The sequence below is a fragment of the Spermophilus citellus genome (assembly GCF_964194105.1).
Source record: "Spermophilus citellus genome assembly, chromosome: 14".
Classification (NCBI taxonomy): domain Eukaryota; kingdom Metazoa; phylum Chordata; class Mammalia; order Rodentia; family Sciuridae; genus Spermophilus; species Spermophilus citellus.
The window spans coordinates 17,236,208-17,262,862 of NC_138194.1; positions in this window are offsets into that span (position 1 = coordinate 17,236,208).

The following is a 26,655-nucleotide window of genomic DNA, read 5'->3' on the forward strand; positions in this document are numbered from 1 at the left end:
ACGAGTTTCCTGAAATCTCAGCACATTTTTTTTCACCCAATCTTGATGACACTTTCAGGTAATGATCAGTACCCCAATCCCACTTGGCTCCATCATTTTCGTTCTTCTAGGTTAAACCGTTCGTTGGCAGTAACAGTTTTAATTTTTAGGTTTCACTGTTTTCTCCTATATGGATACATGTGGTTGGAACTCTAAATCAAACACGGTTTGTGCTAGCTCTTTGAAACTTGACACAATAAAGTAGTTCCAAGTTCTATCTCTATGGTTTGTTTCCTATTGATGTAGCCCTAAGCAGAGACTGGCGCAAATCACTTTCAAGGAAAGGGGTTGCCAAGCTTGCAAAAAACTACGAGTTTCCTGAAATCTCAGCACACATTTTTTGACCCAATATTGATGACACTTTCAGGTGTTGATCAGTACCCCAATCCCACTTGGCTCCCCAAATTTCGTTCTTCAATGTTAAACCATTCATTGGTAGTAACAGTTTTAATTTTTAGGTTTCACTCTGTTTTCTCCTATATGGATACATGTAATTGAAACTGAAAATCAAACAGGGTTTGTGCTAGCTCTTTGAAACTTGACACAATAACGTAGTTCCAAGTTCTATCTCTATGGTTTGTTTCCTATTGATGTAGCCCTAAGCAGAAACCGGCACAAATCACTTTCATGGAAAGGGGTTGCCAACCTTCCAAAAAACTACCAGTTTCCTGAAATCTCAGCACACATTTTTTCATTCAATCTTGATGACACTTATAGGTAATGATCAGTAGCCCAGTGCCACTTGGCTCTCCAAATTTCGTTCTTCTAGGTTAAACCATTCGTTGGCAGTAACAGTTTTAATTTTTAGGTTTCAATCTCTTTTCTCCTATGTGGATACATGTAGTTGGAACTCTAAATCAAAGACGGTATGTGCTAGCTCTTTGAAACTTGACACCATAAAGTAGTTCCAATTTCTATCTCTATGGTTTGTTTCCTACTGATGTAGCCCTAAGCAAAGAATGGCGCAAATCACTTTCATGGAAAGGGGTTGCCAAGCTTCCAAAAAACTATTTGTTTCCTGAAATCTCAGCACACATTTTTCACCCAATCTTGATGACACTTTCAGGTAATGATCAGTACCCCAATCCCACTAGGCTCACCAAATTTCCTTCTTCTAGGTTAAACCGCTCATTGGCAGTAACAGTTTTAATTTTTAGGTTTCACTCTGTTTTCTCCTACGTGGATACATGTAGTTGGAACTCTAAATCAAACACGGATTGTGCTAGCTCTTTGAAACTTGACAGAAAAAAGTAGTTCCAAATTGTATCTCTATGGCTTGTTTCCTATTGATGTAGCCCTAAGCAGAGACCGGCGCAAATCACTTTCATGGAAAGGGGTTACCAAGCTTCCAAAAAACTACGAGTTTCCTGAAATCTCAGCACACATTTTTTCACCCAATCTTGATGACACTTTCAGGTAATGATCAATACATCAATCACACTTGGCTCACCAAATTTCGTTCTTCAAATTTAAACCGTTTGTTGGTAGTAACAGTTTTAATTTTTAGGTTTCACTCTGTTTTCTCCTACATGGATACATGTAGTTGGAACTCTAAATCAAACACGGTTTGTGCTAGCTCTTTGAAACTTGACACAATAAAGTAGTTCCAAGTTCTATCTCTATGGTTTGTTTCATATTGATGTAGACCTAAGCAGAGACCAGTGCAAATCACTTTAATGGAAAGCAGTTGTAAAGCTTCCCAAAAACTACGAGTTTCCTGAAATCTCAGCACACATTTTTTCACCCAATCTTGATGACACTTTCAGGTAATGATCAGTACCCCAATCCCACTTGGCTCACCAAATTTCGTTATTCTACTTTAAACCATTTATTGGCAGTAACGGTTTTAATTTTTAGGTTTCACTCTGTTTTCTCCTATATGGATACATGTAGTTGGAACTCTAAATCAAACATGGTTTGCGCTAGCTCTTTCAAACTTGACACAATAAAGTATTTCCAAGTTCTATCTCTATGGTTTGTCTCCTATTGATGTAGCCCTAGGCAGAGACTGGCGCAAATCACTTTCATGGAAAGGGGTTGCCAAGCTTCCAAAAAACTACGAGTTTTCTGAAATCTCTGCACACATTTTTTAACCCAATCTTGATGACACTTTCAGGTAATGATCAGTACCCCAATCCCACTTGGCTCCCCAAATTTCGTTCTTCTAGGTTAAACCGTTCGTTGGCAGTAACAGTTTTAATTTTTAGGTTTCACTCTGTTTTCTCCTATATGGTTACATGTAGTTGGAACTCTAAATCAAACATGGTTTGTGCTAGCTCTTTGAAACTTGACAGAATAAAGTAGTTCCAAGTTGTATCTCTATGGCTTGTTTCCTATTGATGTAGCCCTAAGCAGAGACTGTCGCAAATCACTTTCATGGAAAGGGGTGCCAAGCTTCCAAAAAACTATGAGTTTCCTGAAATCTCAGCACACATTTTTTCACCCAATCTTGATGACACTTTCAGGTAATGATCAGTACCCGAATCCCACTTGGCTCCCCGAATTTCGTTCTTCTAGTTTCAACCGTTCGTTGGCAGTAACAGTTTTAATTTTTAGGTTTCACTCTGTTTTCTCCTATATGGATACATGTAGTTGGAACTCTTAATCAAACACGGTTTGTGCTAGCTCTTTGAAACTTGACACAATAATGTCGTTCCAAGTTGTATCTCTATGGCTTGTTTCCTATTGAGGTAGACCTAAGCAGAGACTGGCGCAAATCACTTTCATGGAAAGGGGTTGCCAAGCTTCCAAAAAACTACGAGTTTCCTGAAATCTCAGCACACATTTTTTCACCCAATCTTGATGACACTTTCAGGTAATGATCAGTACCCAATCCCACTTGGTTCCCCGAATTTCGTTCATCTAGGTTAAACCGTTCGTTGGCAGTAACACTTTTAATTTTTAGGTTTCACTCTGTTTTCTCCTATATGGATACATGTAGTTGGAACTGTAAATCAAACAAGGTTTGTGCTAGCTCTTTGAAACTTGACACAATAAAGTAGTTCCAAGTTGTATCTCTATGGCTTGTTTCCTATTGATGTAGCCCTAAGCAGAGACCGGCGCAAATCACTTTCATGGAAAGGGGTTGCCAAGCTTCCAAAAAACTACGAGTTTCCTGAAATCTCAGCACATATTTTTTCACCCAATCTTGATGACACTTTCAGGTAATGATCAGTACGACAATCCCACTTGGCTCACCAAATTTCGTTCTTCTAGGTTTAACTGTTCGTTGGCAGTATCAGTTTTAATTTTTAGGTTTCACTCTGTTTTCTCCTATATGGTTACATGTAGTTGGAACTCTAAATCAAACACGGTTTGTGCTAGCTCTTTGAAATTTGACACAATAAAGTAGTTCCAAGTTCTATCTCTATGATTTGTTTCCTATTGATGTAGCCCTAAGCAGAGACTGACGCAAATCACTTTCATGGAAAGGGATTGCCAAGCTTCCAAAAAGTACGAGTTTCCTGAAATCTCAGCACACATTTTCTCACCCAATCTTGATGACACTTTCAGGTAATGATCAGAACCTCAATGCCCCTTGGCTCACCAAATTTCATTCTTCTAGGTTAAACCGTTGGTTGGGAGTAACAGTTTTAATTTTTAGGTTTCACTCTGTTTTCTCCTATATGGATACATGTTGTTGGATTTCTAAAGAAAACAGGGTTTGTGCTAGCTCTTTGAAACTAGACACAATAAAGTAGTTCCAAGTTCTATCTCTATGCTTTGTTTCCTATTGATGTAGACCTAAGCAGAGACTGGCGCAAATCACTTTCATGGAAAGGGGTTGCCAACCTTCCAAAAATCTACGAGTTTTCTGAAATCTCAGCACACATTTTTTCATCCAATCTTGATGACACTTACAGGTAATTATCAGTACCCCAGTGTCACTTGGCTCACCAAATTTCGTTCTTCTAGGTTAAACAGTTCGTTGGCAGTAACAGTTTTAATTTTTAGCTTTCACTCTGTTTTCTCCTATATGGATACATGTAGTTGGAACTCTAAATCAAACACGGTTTGTGCTAGCTCTTTGAAACTTGACACAATAAAGTAGTTCCATGTCCTATCTATATGGTTTGTTTCCTATTGATGTAGCCCTAAGCTGAGACTGGCGTAAATCACTTTCATGGAAAGGGGTTGCCAAGCTTCCAAAAAACTACGAGTTTCCTGAAATCTCAGCACACATTTTTTCACCCAATCTTGATGACACTTACAGGTAATGATCAGTACCCCAATCCCACTTGGCTCCCCCAATTTTGTTCTTCTAGTTTAAACCGTTCGTTGGCAGTAACCGTTTTAATTTTTAGGTATCACTCTGTTTTCTCCTATGTGGATACATGTAATTTGAACTCTAAATCAAACACGGTTTGTACTAGCTCTTTGAAACTTGACACAATAAAGTAGTTACAAGTTCAATCTTTATGGTTTGTTTCCTATTGATGTAGCCCTAAGCAGAGACCGGCGCAAATCACTTTCATGGAAAGGGGTTGCCAAGCTTCCAAAAAACTACGAGTTTCCTGAAATCTCAGCACACATTTTTTCACCCAATCTTGATGACACTATCAGGTAATGATCAGTACCCCAATCCCACTTGGCTCACCAAATTTCGTTCTTCTAGGTTAAACCGTTCGTTGGCAGTAACAGTTTTAATTTTTAGGTTTCACTCTGTTTTCTCCTATATGGATACATGTAGTTGGAACTGTAAATCAAACAAGGTTTGCGCTAGCTCTTGGAAATTTGACACAAAACAGTAGTTCCAAGTTCTATCTCTATGGTTTGTTTCTTATTGATGTAGCCCTAAGCAGAGAATGGCGCAAATCTCTTTCATGGAAAGGGGTTGCCAAGCTTCCAAAAAACTACGAGTTTCCTGAATTCTCAGCAAACATTTTTTAACCCAATTTTAATGACACTTTCAGGTAATGATCAGTACCCAATCCCACTTGGCTCACCAGATTTCGTTCTTGTAGTTGAAACCGTTCGTTGGCAGTAACAGTTTTAATTTTTAGGTTTCACTCTGTTTTCTCCTATATGGATACATGTAGTTGGAACTCTAAATCAAACACGGTTTGTGCTAGCTCTTTGAAACTTGACACAATAAAGTAGTTCCAAGTTCTATCTCTATGGTTTATTTCCTATTGATGTAGCCCTAATGAGAGACTGGCGCAAATCACTTTCATGGATAAGGGGTTTCCAAGCTTCCAAAAATCTACGAGTTTCCTGAAATCTCAGCACACATTTTTTCACCCAATCTTGATGACACTTACATGTCATGATCAGTACACCAATGTCACTTGGCTCACCAAATTTCGTTCTTCTAGGTTAAACTGTTCGTTGGCAGTAACAGTTTTAATTTTTAGGTTTCACTCTGTTTTCTCCTATATGGATACATGTAGTTGGAACTCTAAATCAAACACGGTTTGTGCTAGCTCTTTGAAACTTGACACAATAAAGTAGTTCCAAGTTCTATCTCTATGGTTTGTTTCCTATTGATGTAGTCCTAAGCAGAGACTGGCGCAAATCACTTTCATGGAAAGGGGTTGCCAAGCTTCCAAAAAAATACGAGTTTCCTGAAATCTCAGCACACATTTTTTCACCCAATCTTGATGACACATACATGTCATGATCAGTACACCAATGTCACTTGGCTCACCAGATTTCGTTCTTCTAGGTTAACCCGTTAGTTGGCAGTAACACTTTTAATTTTTAGGTTTCACTCTGTTTTCTCTTATATGGATACATGTAGTTGGAACTCTAAATCAAACACGGTTTGAGCTAGCTCTTTGAAACTTGACACAATAAAGTAGTTCCAAGTTCTCTCTCTATGGTTTGTTTTCTATTGATGTAGCCCTAAGCAGAGACTTGCACAAATCACTTTCATGGAAAGGGGTTGCCAAGCTTCCAAAAAACAAAGAGTTTCGTGAAATCTCAGCACAAATTTTTTCACCCAAACTTGATGACACTTTCAGGTAATGATCAGTACCCAATCCCACTTGGCTCACCAGATTTCGTTCTTCTAGGTTAAACCGTTCGTTGGCAGTAACAGTTTTAATTTTTACGTTTCAATCTGATTTCTCCTATATGGATACATGTAGTTGGAACACTAAATCAAACACGGTTTGCGCTAGCTCTGTGATATTTGACACAAAAAAGTAGTTCCAAGTTCTATCTCTATGGTTTCTTTCCTATTGATGTAGCCCTAATCAGAGACTTGCACAAATCAATTTCATGGAAAGGGGTTGCCAAGCTTCCAAAAAACTACGAGTTTCCTGAAATCTTAGCACACAATTTTTCACCCAATCTTGATGGCACTTACAGGTAATGATCAGTACTGCAATGCCACTTGGCTTACCAAATTTCGTTCTTCTTGGATAAACCGTTCGTTGGCAGTAACAGTTTTAATTTTAGTTTTCACTCTGTTTTCTCCTATGTGGATACATGTAGTAGGAACTCTAAATCTAACACGGTTTGCGCTAGCTCTTTGAAATTTTACACAAAAAAGTAGTTCCAAGTTCTATCTCTATGATTTGTTTCTTATTGATGTAGCCCTAAGCTGAGAACGGAGCAAATCTCTTTCATGGAAAGGGGTTGCCAAGCTTCCAAAAAACTACGAGATTCCTGAACTCTCAGCACACATTTTTCACCCAATCTTGATGACACTTTCAGGTAATGATCAGTACCCAATCCCACTTGGCTCACCAGATTTCGTTCTTCTAGGTTCAACCGCTTGTTGGCAGTAACAGTTTTAATTTTTAGGTTTCACTCTGTTTTCTCCTATATGGATACATGTAGTTGGAACTCTAAATAAAACACGGTTTGTGCTAGCTCTTTGAAACTTGACACAATAAAGTAGTTCCAAGTTCAATCTCTATGGTTTGTTTCCTATTGATGTAGCCCTAAGCAGAGACTGGCACAAATCACTTTCATGGAAAGGGTTGGCCAAGCTTCCAAAAAACTACGAGTTTCCTGAAATCGCAGCACACATTTTTTCACCCAATCTTGATAACACTTTCAGGTAACGATCAGTATCCCAATCCCACTTGGCTAACCAAATTTCGTTCTTCTAGGTTAAACCGTTCGTAGGCAGTATCAGTTTTAATTTATAGGTTTCACTCTGTTTTCTCCTATATGGATACATGTAGTTGGAACTCTAAATCAAACACGGTTTGGGCTAGCTCTTTGAAACTTGACACAATAAAGTAGTTCCAAGTTCTCTCTCTATGGTTTGTTTCCTATTGATATAGCCCTAAGCAGAGACTTGCGCAAATCACTTTCATGGAAAAAGGTTGCCAAGCTTCCAAAAACTACTAGTTTCCTGAAATCTCAGCACACATTTTTTCACCCAATCTTGATGACACTTACAGGTCATGATCAGTACCCAATCCCACTTGGCTCACCAAATTTCCGTCTTCTAGATTAAACCTTTCTTTGGCAGTAAGAGTTTTAATTTTTAGGTTTCACTCTGTTTTCTCCTATATGGATACATGTAGTTGGTACTCTAAATAAAACACAGTTTGTGCTAGCTCTTTGAAACTTGACACAATAAAGTAGTTCCAAGTTCTATCTCTATGGTTTGTTTCCTATTGATGTAGCCCTAAGCAGAGACTGGCGCAAATCACTTTCATGGAAAGTGGTTGCCCAGCTTCCAAAAAACTACGAGTTTCCTGAAATCTCAACACACATTTTTTCACCCAAACTTGATAACACTTTCAGGTAATGATCAGTACCCCAATCACACTTGGCTCACCAAATTTCCTTCTACTAGGTTAAACCGTTCGTTGGCAATCACAGTTTTAATTTTTAGGTTTCACTGTTTTCTCCTATATGGATACATGTATTTGGAACTCTAAATCAAACACGGTTTGTACTAGCTCTTTTAAACTTGACACAATAAAGTAGTTCCAAGTTCTATCTGTATGGTTGTTTCCTATTGATGTAGCACTAAGCAGAGACTGGCGCAAAACACTTTCATGGAAAGGGGTTGCCCAGCTTCCAAAAAACTACGAGTTACCTGAAATCTCAGCACACATTTTTTCCCCCAATCTTGATGACACTTTCAGGTAATGATCAGTACCCCAATCCCACTTGGCTCACCAAATTTTGTTCTTCTAGGTTAAACAATTCGTTGGCAGTAACAGTTTTAATTTTTAGGCTTCACTCTGTTTTCTCCTATATGGATACATGTATTTGGAACTCTAAATCAAACCCGGTTTGTGCTACCTCTTTGAAACTTGACACAATAAAGTAGTTCCAAGTTCTATCTCTATGGTTTGTTTCCTATTGATGTAGCCCTAAGCAGAGACAGGCGCAAATCACTTTCATGGAAAGGGGTTGCCAAGCTTCCAAAAAACTACGAGTTTCCTGAAATCTCAGCACACATTTTTTCACCGAATCTTGATGACACTTACAGGTAATGATCAGTACCCAAATCCCACTTGGCTCACCAAATTTCGTTCTTCTAGGTTAAACCGTTCGTTGGCAGTAACAGTTTTAATTTTTAGGTTTCACTTTGTTTTCTCCTATATGGATATCTGTACTTGGAACTCTAAATCAAACACGGTTTGTGCTAGCTCTTTGAAACTTGACACAATAAAGTAGTTCCAAGTTCTATCTCTATGTTTTTTTCCTATTGATGTAGCCCTAAGCAGAGACTGGCGCAATTCACTTTCATGGAAAGGGGTTTCCAAGCTTCCAAAAAGCTACGAGTTTCCTGAAATCTCAGCACACATTTTTTCACCCAATCTTGATGACACTTTCAGGTAATGATCAGTACCCCAATCCCACTTGGCTCACCAAATTTCGTTCTTCAAGGTTAAACCCTTCGTTGGCAGTAACAGTTTAAATTTTTAGGTTTCACTCTGTTTTCTCCTATATGGATACATGTAGTTGGAACTCTAAATCAAACACGGTTTGTGCTAGCTCTGTGAAACTTGACACAATAAAATAGTTCTTTTGTATCTCTATGGCTTGTTGCCTATTGATGTAGCCCTAAACAGAGACCAGCGTAAATCACTTTCATTGAAAGGGGTTGCCAAGCTTCCAAAAAACTACGAGTTTCCTGAAATCTCAGCACACATTTTTTCACCCAATCTTGATGACACTTTCAGGTAATGATCAGTACCCAATTCAACTTGGCTCACCAAATTTCGTTCTTCTAGGTTAAACCGTTCGTTGGCAGTAACACTTTTAATTATTAGGTTTCACTCTGTTTTCTCCAATATGGATACATGTAGTTGGAACTCTAAATCAAACACGGTTTGTGGTAGCTCTTTGAAACTTGACACAATAAAGTAGTTCAAAGTTCTATCTCTATGGTTTGTTTAATATTGGTGTAGCCCTAAGCAGAGACTGGCGCAAATCACTTTCAGAGATAGGGTTTAACAAGCTTCCAAAAAACTACGAGTTTCCTGAAATCTCAGCACACATTTTTTCCCAGAATCTTGATGACACTTTCAGGTAATGATCAGTACACCAATCCCACGTGGCTCACCAAATTTCGTTCTTCTAGGTTAAACCGTTCGTTGGCAGTAACAGTTTTAATATTTAGGTTTCACTCTGTTTTCTCCTATATGGATACATGTAGTTGGAACTCTAAATCAAACACGGTTTGTGTTAGCTCTTTGAAACTTGACACAATAAATTAGTTCCAAGTCCTATCTCTATGGTTTGTCTCCTATTGATGTAGCCCTAAACAGAGACTGGCGCAAATCACTTTCATGGAAAGGGGTTGCCAACCTTCCAAAAACTACGAGTTTTCTGAAATCTCAGCACACATTTTGCACCCAATCTTGATGACACTTTCAGGTAATGATCAGAACCCCAATCCCACTTGGCTCCCCAAATTTCATTCTTCTAGGTTAAACCCTTCGTTGGTAGTAACAGTTTTAATTTTTAGGTTTCAGTCTGTTTTCTCCTATATAGATACCTGTTGTTGGAACTCTAAATCAAACACGGTTTGTGCTAGCTCGTTGAAACTTGACACAGTAAAGTAGTTCCAAGTTGTATCTCTATATCTCTATGGCTTGTTTCCTATTGATGTAGCCCTAAGCAGAGACCGGCGCAAATCACTTACATCGAAAGGGGTTGCCAAGCTTCCAAAAAAATACGAGATTCCTGAAATCTCAGCACACATTTTTTCACCCAAACTTGATGACACTTTCAGGTAATGATCAGTACCCCATTCCCACTTGGCTCACCAAATTTCGTTCTTTTAGGTTAAACGGTTCATTGGCAGTAACAGTTTTAATTATTAGGTTTCACTCTGTTTTCTCCTATATGGATACATGTAGTTGGAACTCTAAATCAAACACGGTTTGTGCTAGCTCTTTGAAACTTGACACAATAAAGTAGTTCCAAGTTCTATCTCTATGGTTTGTTTCCTATTGATGTAGCCCTAAGCTGAGACTGGCGCAAATCACTTTCATGGAAAGGGGTTGCCAAGCTTCCAAAAAACTACGAGTTTCCTGAAATCTCAGCACACATTTTTTCACCCAATCTTGATGTCACTTTCAGGTATAGATCAGTACCCCAATCCCACTTGGCTCAACATATTTCATTCTTCTAGGTTAAACCATTCGTTGGCAGTAAGAGTTTTAATTTTAAGGTTTCACTCTGTTTTCTCCTATAAGGATACATGTAGTTGGAACTCTAAATCAAAGACGGTTTGGGCTAGTTCTTTGAAACTTGACACAATAAAGTAGTTCCAAGTTCTATCTCTATGGTTTGTTTCCTATTGATGTAGCCCTAAGCAGAGACTGTCGCAAATCACTTTCATGGAAAGGGGTGCCAAGCTTCCAAAAAACTATGAGTTTCCTGAAATCTCAGCACACATTTTTTCCCCCAATCTTGATGACACTTTCAGGTAATGATCAGTACCCCAATCACACTTGGCTCACCAAATTTTGTTCTTCTAGGTTAAACCATTCGTTGGCAGTAACAGTTTTAATTTTTAGGCTTCACTCTGTTTTCTCCTATATGGATACATGTATTTGGAACTCTAAATCAAACCCGGTTTGTGCTACCTCTTTGAAACTTGACACAATAAAGTAGTTCCAAGTTCTATCTCTATGGTTTGTTTCCTATTGATGTAGCCCTAAGCAGAGACTGGCGCAAATCACTTTCATGGAAAGGGGTTGCCAAGCTTCCAAAAAACTACGAGTTTCCTGAAATCTCAGCACACATTTTTTCACCGAATCTTGATGACACTTACAGGTAATGATCAGTACCGAAATCCCACTTGGCTCACCAAATTTCGTTCTTCTAGGTTAAACCGTTCGTTGGCAGTAACAGTTTTAATTTTTAGGTTTCACTCTGTTTTCTCCTATATGGATACATGTAGTTGGAACTCTAAATCAAACACGGTTTGTGCTAGCTCGTTGAAACTTGACACAGTAAAGTAGTTCCAAGTTGTATCTCTATGGCTTGTTTCCTATTGATGTAGCCCTAAGCAGATACCGGCGCAAATCACTTGAATGGAAAGGGGTTGCCAAGCTTCCAAAAAACTACGAGTTTCCAGAAATGTCAGCACACATTTTTTCACCCAATCTTGATGACACTTTCAGGTAATGATCAGTACCCCAATCCCACTTGGCTCACCAAATTTCGTTCTTCAAGGTTAAACAGTTCGTTGCTAGTAACAGTTTTAATTATTAGGTTTCACTCTGTTTTCTCTTATATGGATACATGTAGTTAGAACTCTAAATCAAACACGGTTTGTGCTACCTCTTTGAAACTTGACACAATAAAGTAGTTCCAAGTTCTATCTCTATGGTTTGTTTCCTATTGATGTAGACCTAACAGAGACCAGCACAAATCACATTAATGGAAAGGTGTTGGAATCTTCCAAAAACCTACGAGTTTCCTGAATTCTCAGCACACATTTTTTCACCCAATTTTGATGACACTTTCAGGTAATGATCAGTACCCCAATCCCACTTGGCTCACCAAATTTCGTTATTCTAGTTTAAACCATTCATTGGCAGTAACAGTTTTAATTTTTAGGTTTCACTCTGTTTTCTCCTATATGGATACATGTACTTGGAACTCTAAATCAAACACGGTTTGTGCTAGTTCTTTGAAACTTGACACAATAAAGTAGTTCCAAGTTCTATCTCTATGTTTTTTTCCTATTGATGTAGCCCTAAGCAGAGACTGGCGCAATTCACTTTCATGGAAAGGGGTTTCCAAGCTTCCAAAAAGCTACGAGTTTCCTGAAATCTCGGCACACATTTTTTCACCCAATCTTGATGACACTTTCAGGTAATGATCAGTACCCCAATCCCACTTGGCTCACCAAATTTCGTTCTTCAAGGTTAAACCGTTCGTTGGCAGTAACAGTTTAAATTTTTAGGTTTCACTCTGTTTTCTCCTATATGGATACATGTACTTGGAACTCTAAATCAAACACGGTTTGTGCTAGCTCTGTGAAACTTGACACAATAAAATAGTTCTTTTGTATCTCTATGGCTTGTTTCCTATTGATGTAGCCCTAAGCAGAGACCAGCGTAAATCACTTTCATTGAAAGGGGTTGCCAAGCTTCCAAAAAACTACGAGTTTCCTGAAATCTCAGCACACATTTTTTCACCCAATCTTGATGACACTTTCAGGTAATGATCAGTACCCCAATCCCACTTGGCTCACCAAATTTCGTTCTTCTAGGTTAAACCGTTCGTTGGCAGTAACACTTTTAATTTTTAGGTTTCACTCTGTTTTCTCCAATATGGATACATGTAGTAGGAACTCTAAATCAAACACGGTTTGTGGTAGCTCTTTGAAACTTGACACAATAAAGTAGTTCAAAGTTCTATCTCTATGGTTTGTTTAATATTGGTGTAGCCCTAAGCAGAGACTGGCGCAAATCACTTTCAGAGAAAGGGTTTAACAAGCTTCAAAAAAACTACGAGTTTCCTGAAATCTCAGCACACATTTTTTCCCAGAATCTTGATGACACTTTCAGGTAATGATCAGTACAACAATCCCACGTGGCTCACCAAATTTCGTTCTTCTAGGTTAAACCGTTCGTTGGCAGTAACATTTTTAATTTTTGGGCTTCAGTCTGTTTTCTCCTATATGGATACATGTAGTTTGAACTCTAAATCAAACACGGTTTGTGCTAGCTCTTTGAAGCTTGACGCAATAAAGTAGTTCCAAGTTCTATCTCTATGGTTTGTTTCCTATTGATGTAGCCCTAAGCCGAGACCAACACAAATCACTTTCAAGGAAAGGGGTTGCCCAACTTCCAAAAAACTACGAGTTTCCTGAAATCTCAGCACACATTTTTTCACCCAATCTTGATGACACTTACCGGTAATGATCAGTACCCCAGTGCCACTTGGCTCACCAAATTTTGTTCTTCTAGGTTAAACCGTTCGTTGGCAATAACAGTTTTAATTTTTCGGTTTCACTCTGTTTTCTCTTATATGGATACATGTATTTGGAACTCTAAAACAAACACGGTTTGTGCTAGCTCTTTGAGACTTGACACAATAAAGTAGTTCCAAGATCTATCTCTATGGTTTGTTTCCTATTGATATAGCCCTAAGCAGAGACTGGCGCAAATCACTTTCATGGAAAGTGGTTGCCAAGCTTTCAAAAAACTACGACTTTCCGGAAATCTCAGCACAAATTTTTTCACCCAATCATCATGACACTTTCAGATAATGATTAGTACCCCAATCACACTTGGCTCACTAAATTTCCTTCTTCTAGGTTAAACCATTCGTTGGCAGTAACAGTTTTAAATTTTAGGTTTCACTCTGTTTTCTCCTATATGGATACATGTAGTTGGAACTCTAAATCAAACACGGTTTGTGCTAGCTCTTTGAAACTTGACACAATAAAGTAGTTCCAAGTTCTCTCTCTATGGTTTGTTTCCTATTGATGTAGCCGTAAGCAGAGTCTTGCACAAATCACTTTCATGGAAAGGGGTTGCCAAGCTTCCAAAAAACTACGAGTTTCCTGAAATATCAGCACACATTTTTTCACCCAATCTTGATGGCACTTACAGGTAAAGATAAGTACCCCAATGCTCTTCGCTCACCAAATTCGTTCTTCTAGGTTAAACCATTCGTTGGCAGTAACAGTTTTAATTTTTAGGTTTCACTCTGTTGTCTCCCATAAGGATACATGTAATTGGAACCCTAAATCAAACACGGTTTGTGCTAGCTCTTTGAAACTTGACACAATAAAGTAGTTCCAAGTTCTATCTGTATGGTTTGTTTCCTATTGATGTAGCCCTAAGGAGACACCGGCGCAAATCACTTTAATGGAAAGGGGTTGCCAAGCTTCCAAAAACTACGAGTTTCCTGAAATCTCAGCACACATTTTTTCACCCAATCTTGATGACTCTTTCAGGTAATGATCAGTACCCCAATCCCACTTGGCTCACCAAATTTCCTTCTTCTAGGTTAAACCGTTCTTTGGCAGTAACAGTTTTAATTTTTAGGTTTCACTCTGTTTTCTCCTATATGGATACATGTACTTGGGACTCTAAATAAAACACAGTTTGTGCTAGCTCTGTGAAACTTGACACAATAAAGTAGTTCCAAGTTCTATCTCTATGGTTTGTTTCCTATTCATGTAGCCCTAAGCAGAGACTGGCGCAAATCACTTTCATGGAAAGGGGTTGCCCAGCTTCCAAAAACTACAAGTTTCCTGAAATCTCAGCACACATTTTTTCACCCAATCTTGAGGACACTTTCAGGTAATGATCAGTACCCCAATCACACTTGGCTCACCAAATTTCCTTCTTCTAGGTTAAACCGTTCGTTGGCAATCACAGTTTTAATTTTTAGGTTTCACTGTTTTCTCCTATATGGATACATGTATTTGGAACTCTAAATCAAACCCGGTTTGTGCTAGCTCTTTGAAACTTGACACAATAATGTAGTTCCAAGTCCTATCTCTATGGTTTGTCTCCTATTGATGTAGCCCTAAGCAGAGACTGGCGCAAATCACTTTCATGGAAAGGGGTTGCCAAGCTTCCAAAAAACTACGAGTTTCCTGAAATCTCAGCACACATTTTTCCCCCAATCTTGATGACACTTTCAGGTAATGATCAGTACCCCAATCCCACTTGGCTCACCAAATTTCATTCTTCTAGGTTAAACCGTTCGTTGCTAGTAACAGTTTTAATTTTAGGTTTCACTCTCTTTTCTCCTATATGGATACATGTAGTTGGAACTCTAAATCAAACACAGTTTGTGCTAGCTCTTTGAAACTTGACACAATAAAGCAGTTCCAAGTTCTATCTGTATGGTTGTTTCCTATTGATGTAGCACTAAGCAGAGACTGGCGCAAATCACTTTCATGAAAAGGGGTTGCCAAACTTCCAAAAAACTACGAGTTTCCTGAAATCTCAGCACACATTTTTTCACCGAATCTTGATGACACTTACAGGTAATGATCAGTACCCAAATCCCACTTGGCTCACCAAATTTCGTTCTTGTAGGTTAAACCATTCGTTGGCAGTAACAGTTTTAATTTTTAGGTTTTACTCTGTTTTCTCCTATAAGGATACATATACTTGGAAGTCTAAATCAAACATGGTGTGTGCTAGCTCTATGTAACTTGACACAATAAAGTAGTTCCAAGTTCTATCTCTATGGTTTGTTTCCTATTTATGTAGCCCTAAGCAGAGACTGGCGCAAATCACTTTCATGGAAAGGTGTTGCCAATCTTCCAAAAACTACGAGTTTCCTGAAATCTCAGCACACATTTTTTCCCCCAATCTTGATGACACTTTCAGGTAATGATCAGTACCCCAATCCCACTTGGCTCACCAAATATCGTTCTTGAAGGTTAAACCGTTCGTTGGCAGTAACAGTTTTAATTTTTAGGTTTCACTCTGTTTTCTCCTATATGGATACATGTAGTTGGAACTCTAAATCAAACACGGTTTGTGCTAGCTCTTTGAAACTTGACACAATAAAGTAGTTCCAAGTTCTATCTCTATGGTTTGTCTCCTATTGATGTAGCCCTAAGCAGAGACTGGCGCAAATCACTTTCATGGAAAGGGGTTGCCAAGCTTCCTAAAAACTACGAGTTTCCTGAAATCTCAGCACACATTTTTTCACCCAATTTTCATGACACTTTCAGGTAATGATCAGTACCCCAATCCCACTTGGGTCACCAAATATCGTTATTCTAGTTTAAACCATTCATTGGCAGTAACAGTTTTAATTTTTAGGTTTCACTCTCTTTTCTCCTATATGGATACATGTAGTTGGAACTCTAAATCAAACACGGTTTGTGCTAGCTCTTTAAAACTTGACACAATAAAGTAGTTCCAAGTTGTATCTCTATGGCTTTTTTCCTATTGATGTAGCCCTAAGCAGAGACCGGCTCAAATCACTTTCATGGAAAGGGGTTGCCAAGCTTCCAAAAAACTACGAGTTTCCTGAAATCTCAGCACACATTTTTTCACCCCATCTTGATGACACTTTCAGGTAATGATCAGTACCCCAATCCCACTTGGCTCCCCAAATTTCGTTCTTCTAGGTTAAACCGTTCGTTGGTATTAACAGTTTTAATTTTTAGGTTTCACTGTGTTTTCTCCTATATGGATACAAGTAGTTGGAACTCTAAATCAAACACGGTTTGTGCTAGCTCTTTGAAACTTGACACAATAAAGTATTTCCAAGTACTATCTCTATGGTTTGTTTCCTATTGATGTAGCCCTAAGAAGAGACTGGCGCAAATCACTTTCATGGAAAGGGGTTGCCAAGCTTTCAAAAAACTACGAATTTCCTGAAATCTCAGCACACATTTTTTCACCCAATCTTCATGACACTTTCAGGTAATGATCAGTACCCCAATCCCACTTGGCTCCCCGAATTTCATTCTTCTCGGTTAAACCATTCGTTGGCAGTAACAGTTTTAATTTTTAGGTTTCACTCTGTTTTATCCTATATGGATACATGTAGTTGGAACTCTAAATCAAACACGGTTTGTGCTAGCTCTTTGAAACTTGACACAATAAAGTAGTTCCAAGTTCTCTCTCTATGGTTTGTTTTCTATTGATGTAGCCCTAAGCAGAGACTGGCGCAATTCACTTTCATGGAAAGGGGTTTCCAAGCTTCCAAACAGCTACGAGTTTCCTGAAATCTCAGCACACATTTTTTCAACCAATCTTGATGACACTTTCAGGTAATGATCAGTACCCCAATCCCACTTGGCTCACCACATTTCGTTCTTCAAGGTTAAACCGTTCATTGGCAGTAACAGTTTAAATTTTTAGGTTTCACTCTGTTTTCTCCTATATGGATACATGTAGTTGGAACTCTAAATCAAACACGGATTGTGCTAGCTCTGTGAAACTTGACACAATAAAATAGTTCTTTTGTATCTCTATGGCTTGTTTCCTATTGATGTAGCCCTAAGCAGAAACCAGCGTAAATCACTTTCATTGAAAGGGGTTGCCAAGCTTCCAAAAAACTACGAGTTTCCTGAAATCTCAGCACACATTTTTTCACCCAATCTTGATGACACTTTCAGGTAATGATCAGTACCCAATCCAACTTGCCTCCCCGAATTTCGTTCTTCTAGGTTAAACCGTCCGTTGGTAGTAACAGATTTAATTTTTAGGTTTCACTGTGTTTTCTCCTATATGGATACATGTAGTTGGAACTCTAAATCAAACACGGTTTGTGCTAGCTCGTTGAAACTTGACACAATAAAGTATTTCCCAGTTCTATCTCTGTGGTTTGTTTCCTATTGATGTAGCCCTAAGCAGAGACTGGCGCAAATCACTTTCATGGAAAGGGGTTGCCAAGCTTTCAAAAAACTACGATTTTTCCGGAAATCTCAGCACACATTTTTTCACCCAATCTTCATGACACTTTCAGGTAATGATCAGTACCCCAATCCCACTTGGCTCCCCGAATTTCATTCTTCTAGGTTAAACCATTCGTTGGCAGTAACAGTTTTAATTTTTAGGTTTCACTCTGTTTTCTCTTATATGGATACATGTAGTTGGAACTCTAAATCAAACACGGTGTGTGCTAGCTCTTTGAAACTTGACCCAATAAAGTAGTTTGAAATTCTATCTCTACGGTTTGTTTCCTATTGATGTAGCCCTAAGAAGAGACAGGCGCAAATCACTTTCATGGAAAGGGGTTGCCAAGCTTCCAAAAAACTACGAGTTTTCTCAAATCTCAACACACGTTTTTTCACCCAGTATTGATGACACTTTCAGGTAATGATCAGTACCCCAATCACACTTGGCTCACTAAATTTCCTTCTTCTAGGTTAAACCGTTCGTTGGCAGTCACAGTTTTAATTTTTAGGTTTCACTCTGTTTTCTCCTATATGGATACATGTAGTTGGAACTCTAAATCAAACACGGTTTGTGCTAGCTCTTTGAAATATGACACAATAAAGTACGTCCAACTTCTCTCTTTATGGTTTGTTTCCTATTGTTGTAGCACTAAGCAGAGACTGGCGCAAATCCCTTTCATGGAAAGGGGTTGCCAAGCTTCCAAAAAACTACGAGTTTCCTGAAATCTCAGCACAAATTTTTCACCCAATCTTGATGACACTTTCAGGTAATGATCAGAACCCCAATCCCACTTGGCTCACCAAATTTCATTCTTCTAGGTTAAACCGTTCGTTGGCAGTAACAGTTTTAATTTTTAGGTTTCACTTTGTTTTCTCTTATATGGATACATGTAGTTGTAACTCTAAAACAAACTCGGTTTGTGCTAGCTCTTTGAAACTTGACACAATAAAGTAGTTCCAAGTTCTATCTCTATGGTTTGTTTCCTATTGATGTAGCCCTAAGCAGAGACTGGTGCAAATCACTTTCATGGAAAGGGATGTCAAGCTTCCAAAAAACTACGAGTTTCCTAAAATCTCACCACACATTTTTTCCCACAATCTTGATGACACTTTCAGGTAATGATCAGTACCCCAATCCCACTTGGCTCACCAAATTTCGTTATTCTAGTTTGAACCATTCATTGGCAGTAACAGTGTTAATTTTTAGGTTTCACTCTCTTTTCTCCTATATGGATACATGTAGTTGGAACTCTAAATCAAACACGGTTTGTGCTAGCTCTTTAATACTTGACACAATAAAGTAGTTCCAAATTGTATCTCTATGGCTTTTTTCCTCTTGATGTAGAACTAAGCAGAGACCGGCGCAAATCACGTTCATGGAAAGGGGTTGCCAAGCTTCCAAAAAACTACGAGTTTCCTGAAATCTCAGCACACATTTTTTCACCCCATCTTGATGACACTTTCAGGTAATGATCAGTACCCCAATCCCACTTGGCTCACCAAATTTCGTTATTCTAGTTTATACCATTCATTGGCAGTAACAGTTTTAATTTTTAGGTTTCACTCTCTTTTCTCCTATATGGATACATGTAGTTGGAACTCTAAATCAAACACGGTTTGTGCTAGCTCTTTGAAACTTGACACAATAAAGTATTTCCCAGTTCTATCTCTATGGTTTGTTTCCTATTGATGTAGCCCTAAGCAGAGACTGGCGCAAATCACTTTCATGGAAAGGGGTTGCCAAGCTTTCAAAAAACTACGAATTTCCGGAAATCTCAGCACACATTTTTTCACCCAATCTTCATGACACTTTCAGGTAATGATCAGTACACCAATCCCACTTGGCTCCCGAATTTCATTCTTCTAGGTTAAACCATTCGTTGGCAGTAACAGTTTTAATTTTTAGGTTTCACTCTGTTTTCTCCTATATGGATACATGTCGTTGGAACTCTAAATCAAACACGGTTTGTGCTAGCTCTTTGAAACTTCACACAATAAAGTAGTTCCAAGTTGTATCTTTATGGCTTGTTTCCTATTGATGTAGCCCTAAGCAGAGACCGGCGCAAATCACTTTCATGGAAAGGGGTTGCCAAGCTTCCAAAAAACTACGAGTTTCCTGAAATCACAGCACGCATTTTTTCACCCAATCTTGATGACACTTTCAGGTAATGATCAGTACCCCAATTTCACTTGGCTCTCCAAATTTCGTTCTTCAAGGTTAAACAGTTCGTTGGTAGTAACAGTTTAATTTTTAGGTTTCACTCTGTTTTCTCCTATATGGATACATATAGTTGGAATTCTAAATAAAACAGGGTTTGTGCTAGCTGTTCGAAACTTGACACAATAAAACAGTTCCAAGTTCTATCTCTATGGTTGTTTCCTATTGATGTAGCCCTAAGCAGAGACCAGGACAAATCACTTTCATGGAAAGGGGTTGCCAACCTTCCAAAAAACTACGAGTTTCCTGAAATCTCAGCACACATTTTTTCACCCAATCTTCATGACACTTTCAGGTAATGATCAGTACCCAATCCCACTTGGCTCCCTGAATTTCGTTCTTCTAGGTTAAACTGTTCGTTGGCAGTAACACTTTTAATTTTTAGGTTTCACTCTGTTTTCTAATATATGGATACATGTAGTTGGAACTCTAAATCAAACACGGTTTGTGCTAGCTCTTTGAAGCTTGACACAATAAAGTAGTTCCAAGTTCTATCTCTATGGTTTGTTTTTTATTGATGTAGCCCTAAGCAGAGACCGACACAAATCACTTTCATGGAAAGGGGTTGCCCACCTTCCAAAAAACTACGAGTTTCCTGAAATCTCAGCACACATTTTTTCACCCAATCTTGATGACACTTACAGGTAATGATCAGTACCCCAGTGCCACTTGGCTCACCAAATTTCGTTCTTCTAGGTTAAACCGTTCGTTGGCAGTAACAGTTTTAACTTTTAGGTTTCACTCTGTTTTCTCTTATATGGATACATGTAGTTGGAACTCTAAAACAAACACGGTTTGTGCTAGCTCTTTGAAACTTGACACAATTAAGTAGTTCCAAGTTCTATCTCTATGGTTTGTTTCCTATTGATGTAGCCCTAAGCAGAGACTGGCGCAAATCACTTTCATGGAAAGGGATGTCAAGCTTCCAAAAAACTACGAGTTTCCTGAAATCTCAGCACACATTTTTTCACCCAATCTTGATGACACTTTCAGGTAATGATCAGTACCCCAATCCCACTTGGCTCACCAAATTTCGTTATTCTAGTTTAAACCATTCATTGGCACTAACAGTGTTAATTTTTAGGTTTCACTCTCTTTTCTCCTATATGGATAAATGTAGTTGGAACTCTAAATCAAACACGGTTTGTGCTAGCTCTTTGAAACATGACACAATAAAGTACGTCCAACTTCTCTCTCTATGGTTTGTTTCCTATTGATGTAGCACTAAGCAGAGACTGGCGCAAATCACTTTCATGGAAAGGGTTTGCCAAGCTTCCAAAAAACTACGAGTTTCCTGAAATCTCAGCACACATTTTTTCACCCAATCTTGATGACACTTTCAGGTAATGATCAGAACCCCAATCCCACTTGGCACCCCAAATTTCATTCTTCTAGGTTAAACCGTTCGTTGGCAGTAACAGTTTTAATTTTTAGGTTTCACTCTGTTTTCTCCTATATGGATACATGTAGTTGGAACTCTAAATCAAACAGGGTTTGTGCTAGCTCTTTAAAACTTGACACAATAAAGTAGTTCCAAGTTGTATCTCTATGGCTTTTTTCCTATTGATGTAGCCCTAAGCAGAGACCGGCGCAAATCACGTTCATGGAAAGGGGTTGCCAAGCTTCCAAAAAACTACGAGTTTCCTGAAATCTCAGCACACATTTTTTCACCACATCTTGATGACACTTTCAGGTAATGATCAGTACCCCAATCCCACTTGGCTCCCCAAATTTCGTTCTTCTAGGTTAAACCGTTCGTTGGTAGTAACAGTTTTAATTTTTAGGTTTCACTGTGTTTTCTCCTATATGGATACATGTAGTCGGAACTCTAAATCAAACACGGTTTGTGCTAGCCCTTTGAAACTTGACACAATAAAGTATTTCCCAGTTCTATCTCTATGGTTTGTTTCCTATTGATATAGCCCTAAGCAGAGACTGGCGCCAATCACTTTCATGGAAAGGGGTAGCCAAGTTTTCAAAAAACTACGACTTTCCGGAAATCTCAGCACAAATTTTTTCACCCAATCTTCATGACACTTTCAGGTAATGATCAATACCCCAATCCCACTTGGCTCCCCGAATTTCATTCTTCTAGGTTAAACCATTCGTTGGCAGTAACAATTTTAATTTTTAGGTTTCACTCTGTTTTCTCCTATATGGATACATGTAGTTGGAACTCTAAATCAAACAGGGTTTGTGCTAGCTCTTTAAAACTTGACACAATAAAGTAGTTCCAAGTTGTATCTCTATGGCTTTTTTCCTATTGATGTAGCCCTAAGGAGAGACCGGCGCAAATCACGTTCATGGAAAGGGGTTGCCAAGCTTCCAAAAAACTACGAGTTTCCTGAAATCTCAGCACACATTTTTTCACCCAATCTTGATGACACTTTCAGGTAATGATCAGTACCCCAATTTCACTTGGCTCTCCAAATTTCGTTCTTCAAGGTTAAACAGTTCGTTGGTATTAACAGTTTAATTTTTAGGTTTCACTCTGTTTTCTCCTATATGGATACATGTAGCTGGAATTCTAAATAAAACAGGGTTTGTGCTAGCTGTTTGAAACTTGACACAATAAAATAGTTCCAAGTTCTATCTCTATGGTTTGTTTCCTATTGATGTAGCCCTAAGCAGAGACCGGCACAAATCACTTTCATGGATTGGGGTTGCCAACCTTCCAAAAAACTACGAGTTTCCTGAAATCTCAGCACACATTTTTTCACCCAATTTTCATGACACTTTCAGGTAATGATCAGTACCCCAATCCCACTTGGCTCCCCGAATTTCGTTCTTCTAGGTTAAACTGTTCGTTGGCAGTAACACTTTTAATTTTTAGGTTTCAATCTGTTTTCTCCTATATGGATACATGTAGTTGGAACTCTAAATCAAACACGGTTTGTGCTAGCTCTTTGAAGCTTGACACAATAAAGTAGTTCCAATTTCTATCTCTATGGTTTGTTTCCTATTGATGTAGCCCTAAGCAGAGACCGACACAAATCACTTTCATGGAAAGGGGTTGCCCACCTTCCAAAAAACTACGAGTTTCCTGAAATCTCAGCACACTTTTTTCACCCAATCTTGATGACACTTATAGGTAATGATCAGTACCCCAGTGCCACTTGGCTCACCAAATTTCGTTCTTCTAGGTTAAACCGTTCGTTGGCAGTAACAGTTTTAATTTTTATGTTTCACTCTGTTTTCTCCTATATGGATACATGTAGTTGGAACTCTAAATCAAACACGGTTTGTGCTACCTCTTTGAAACTTGACCCAATAAAGTAGTTCGAAATTCTATCTCTATGGTTTGTTTCCTATTGATGTATCCCTAAGCAGAGACAGGCGCAAATCACTTTCATGGAAAGGGGTTGCCAAGCTTCCAAAAAACTATGAGTTTCCTGAAATCTCAGCACACATTTTTTCACCCAATCTTGATGACACTTTCAGGTAATGATCAGAACCCCAATCCCACTTGGCTCCCCAAATTTCATTCTTCTAGGTTAAACCGTTCGTTGGCAGTAACAGTTTTAATTTTTAGGTTTCACTCCGTTTTCTCCTATGTGGATACATGTCGCTGGAACTCTAAATCAAACACGGTTTGTGCTAGCTCTTTGAAACTTGAAACAATAAAGGAGTTACAAGTTCTATCTCTATGGTTTGTCTCCTATTGATGTAGCCCTAAGCAGAGACTGGCGCAAATCACTTTCGTGGATTGGGGTTGCCAAGCTTCCAAAAAACTATGAGTTTCCTGAAATCTCAGCACACATTTTTTCACCCAATCTTCATGACACTTTCAGGTAATGATCAGTACCCCAATCCCACTTGGCTCCCCGAATTTCGTTCTTCTAGGTTAAACTGTTCGTTGGCAGTAACACTTTTAATTTTTAGGTTTCACTCTGTTTTCTCCTATATGGATACATGTAGTTGGAACTCTAAATCAAACACGTTTTGTGCTAGCTCTTTGAAACTTGACACAATAAAGTAGTTCCAAGTTCTATCTCTATGGTTTGTTTCCTATTGACGTAGCCCTAAGCAGAGACTGGCGCAAATCACTTTCATGGAAAGGGGTTGCAAAGCTTCCAAAAAACTAGGAGTTTCCTGAAATGTCAGCACACATTTTTTCACCCAATCTTGATGACACTTTCAGGTAATGATCAGTACCCGAATCCCACTTGGCTCACCAAATTTCGTTCTTCTAGGTTAAACCGTTCGTTCGCAGTAACAGTTTAAATTTTTAGGTTTCACTCTGTTTTCTCATATAAGGATACATATACTTCGAAGTCTAAATCAAACACGGTTTGTGCTAGCTCTTTGAAACTTGACACAATAAAGTAGTTCCAAGTTCTATCTGTTGGTTTCTTTCCTATTGATGTAGCCCTAAGCAGAGCCTGGCGAAAATCACTTTCAGGGAAATGGGTTGCCAAGCTTCCAAAAAGTACGAGTTTCCTGAAATCTCAGCACACATTCTTTCACCCTATCTTGATGACACTTTCAGTTAATGATCAGTAGCACAATCCCACTTCCTCACCAAAATTCGTTCTTCTAGTTTAAACCGTTCGTTGGCAGTAACAGTTTTAATTTTTAGGTTTCACTCTGTTTTCTCCTATAAGGATACATATAGTTGGAAATCTAAATCAAACACGGTTTGTGCTAGCTCTTTGAAACTTGACACAATAAAGTAGTTCCAAGTTCTATCTCTATGGTTTGTTTCCTATTGATGTAGCCCTAAGGAGAGACTGGCGCAAATCACTTTCATGGAAAGGGGTTGCCAAGCTTCCAAAAAAACTACGAGTTTCCTGAAATCTAAGCACGCATTTTTTTACCCAATCTTGATGACACTTTCAGGTAATGATCAGTACCCCAATGCCACTTGGCTCTCCAAATTTTGTTCTTCTGGTTAAACTGTTCGTTGGAATAACTGTTTTAATTTTTAGGTTTCACTCTGTTTTCTCCTATATGGATATATGTAGTTGGAAATCTAAATCAAACACTGTTTGTGCTAGCTCTTTGAAACTTGACACAATAAAGTAGTTCCAAGTTCTATCTCTATGGTTTGTTTCCTATTGATGTAGCCCTAAGAAAAACTGGCGCAAATCACTTTCATGGAAAGGGGTTGCCAAGCTTCCAAAAAACTTCGAGTTTCCTGAAATCTCAGCACACATTTTTTCACCCAATCTTGATGACACTTTCAGGTAATGATCAGTACCCCATTCCCACCTGGCTCACCAAATTTCGTTCTTCTAGGTTAAACCGTTCGTTGGCAGTAACAGTTTTAATTTTTAGGTTTCACTCTGTTTTCTCCTATATGGATACATCTAGTTGGAACTCTAAATCAAACACGGTTTGTGCTAGCTCTTTGAAATTTGACTCAATAAAGTAGTTCCAAGTTCTATCATTATGGTTTGTTGTCTATTGATGTAGCCCTAAGCAGAGACCGGCACAAATCACTTTCATGGAAAGGGGTTGCCAAGCTTCCAAAAAACTACGAGTTTCCTGAAATCTCAGCACACATTTTTTTCACACAATCTTGATGACAGTTTCAGGTAATGATCAGTACCCAAATCCCACTTGGCTCACCAAATTTCGTTCTTCTAGGTTAACCCATTCGTTGGCAGTAATGGTTTTAATTTTTAGGTTTAACTGTTTTCTCCTATATGGATATATGTAGTTGGAACTCTAAATCAAACACGGTTTTTGCTAGCTCTTTGAAACTTGACACAATAAAGTAGTTCCAAGTTCTATCTCTATTGTTTGTTTCCTATTGATGTAGCCCTAAGCAGAGACTGGCGCAAATCACGTTCATTGAAAGGGGATGCCAAGCTTCCAAAAGACTACGAGTTTTTGGAAATCACAGCACACATTTTTTCAACCAATCTTGATGACACTTTCAGGTAATGATCAGAACCCCAATCCCAGTTGGCTCCCCAAATTTCATTCTTCTAGGTTAAACCATTCGTTGGCAGTAACAGTTTTAATTTTTAGGTTTCACTGTTTTCTCCTATATGGATACATGTAGTTGGAACTCTAAATCAAACATGGTTTGTGCTAGCTCTTTGAAACTTGACACGATAAAGTAGTTCCAAGTCCTATCTCTATGGTTTGTCTCCTATTGATGTAGCCCTAAGCAGAGACTGGCGCAAATCTCTTTCATGGAAAGGGGTTGCCAAGCTTCCTAAAAACTACGAGTTTCCTGAAATCTCAGCACACATTTTTTCACCCAATCTTGATGACACTTTCAGGTAATGATCAGTACCCCAATCCCACATGGCTCCCCGAATTTTGTTCTTCTAGGTTAAACCATTCGTTGGCAGTAACAGTTTTAATTTTTAGGTTTCACTTTGTTTTATGCTATATGGATACATGTAGTTGGAAATCTAAATCATACACGGTTTGTGCTAGCTCTTTGAAACTTGACACAATAAAGTAGTTCCAAGTTGTATGTCTCTGGCTTGTTTCCTATTGATGTAGCCCTAAGCAGAGACTGGCGCAAATCACTTTCATGGAAAGGCGTTGCCAAGCTTCCAAAACTACTAGTTTCCTGAAATCTCAGCACACATTTTTTCACCCAATCTTGATGACACTTTCAGGTCATGATCAGTACCCCAATCCCACGTGGCTCACCAAATTTCGTTCT